At 37.5% G+C, this 1522-nt stretch overlaps 1 protein-coding gene across 1 annotated transcript in view; it reads left to right on the top strand.

Annotated features, from left to right (window-relative positions):
- rftn2 (raftlin family member 2) overlaps positions 1-1522 on the top strand; it is a 38117-nt gene that overhangs the window by 3812 nt on the left and 32783 nt on the right. The window lies entirely within an intron of this gene.

Here is a 1522-nt window from a genome sequence, read left to right as displayed (position 1 = left end):
TGCCTTGCTTACAGTATCGCAATATATCGGGATATATCGTATCGTGACCCCTCTGTTATGATATGTATCGTATCGCCAAATTCTTGCCAATACACAGCCCTAATACCAACAAAAACACAAATAAACAGCATCAAATCAGAGAGTGTTGTACCGCTGCTTCTATGAGCACTGCCATCACACGTTTGTTCTTTAAAACTGACAGTTACTCTATTTTTTTACGTGCATAATGTTATAAACCAGTGTAGACATGCTTGCACTGATCAGGGTATTTTATAGACACTTGTTTTAAACAATAAATATGATCTGTAGTCTGTATGTAGCCTATTATGTGTCTGCAGTCTTGTTTCCCCCATTAAAGCAGTGGTGTAAGTTAAACTTTAAAGACACAATAATATTCARTATGAGATAGAGAAAAATACTTGTATTTTATCTTCATGACATGTCAATTTAACCTCACAAGGTTTAACTTTAAGATATTTTTTGTCTAACAAAATTTGTTTTTGTTTGTTTTTCTACTTACACCACTGATTGAGACCCCGTCTTGTACATGTCCCCCAGTCAGGACTAGTTTCTTACAGTGTTTGGGCTGTAAGATTGTAAGATTTTTCAGAATTTCGTGGGCGTTTATGAAAAGTGGCTTTAGTGTGCTGCTCTCTGAGAGCTGCTGGCCAGGTTTGTCAGAAAATACAGCTATCATTTCATTTGTTATAGCAAAACTGAAGACATCTATCAGAGATAGGCTTGGGCGATATGAGGGTATTTTGTTATACTGCAGTATGAAAATATGGTGATGGTGTGTAACATTTATGACTGTTTGAGTCACATACAGTGGAGCACCAAATTTCCACTWGGCTGCATTGAAAACTGGGACATAAACATTTCAGAAGACGCCCCATTTTCTTACTGAYGTGTGTTCAGACCACCTCAWCCACACCCCCATCTGCCGTGCCTCTGAGCAGGGTGTATAAATACATAAATAAAAACCTTGGAAGTGAGGCTGGCTCATAGTTGGACTATTTTGATTTGTTCAACATTATATGCTCACAAACAGCCATTTCTCTGTTAATTATTAATCAACATGCCACAGGAATACCCCTCCGCCCCCAACAGCATATACAGTACATCGGTATTTTCTAAAAGTTATACTGGGGTATGAAAATGATCAATACCACCCAGTACTAGTCAGACAAATATTGAGGATAGTGGACAATTTTTGTGTACAGAGAAGTCAGCATGGCTCTCCATATCTGTGCTGGTCGAGAGAGAGTATGCATTCCCCAGGCAATGCATCCCTAATTTATCACCATAAAATTTATCTCTTTGAATGGTAAAAAATTGCTATTTTTAGCTCATTTAAAAAGTCATAGTAATGTTTTTTTAAATGGAGTACCTCAATGCCTGTTGACAAGTTTAAAAATGTTTGTATTTATGATTCAACACAATCTGCTGGGTTCTTTAGATTTATTGGGCCTCATGCAAGAACCGTTCGTACGCACAGATTTGTTCTTAAGTTGTGCGTACG

Source organism: Austrofundulus limnaeus, unplaced genomic scaffold (assembly GCF_001266775.1).
Source record: "Austrofundulus limnaeus strain Quisiro unplaced genomic scaffold, Austrofundulus_limnaeus-1.0 Scaffold554, whole genome shotgun sequence".
NCBI classification, from domain to species: domain Eukaryota; kingdom Metazoa; phylum Chordata; class Actinopteri; order Cyprinodontiformes; family Rivulidae; genus Austrofundulus; species Austrofundulus limnaeus.
Note: the sequence above shows the minus strand (reverse complement) of the source record. Positions and strands in the feature narration are given on the sequence as shown.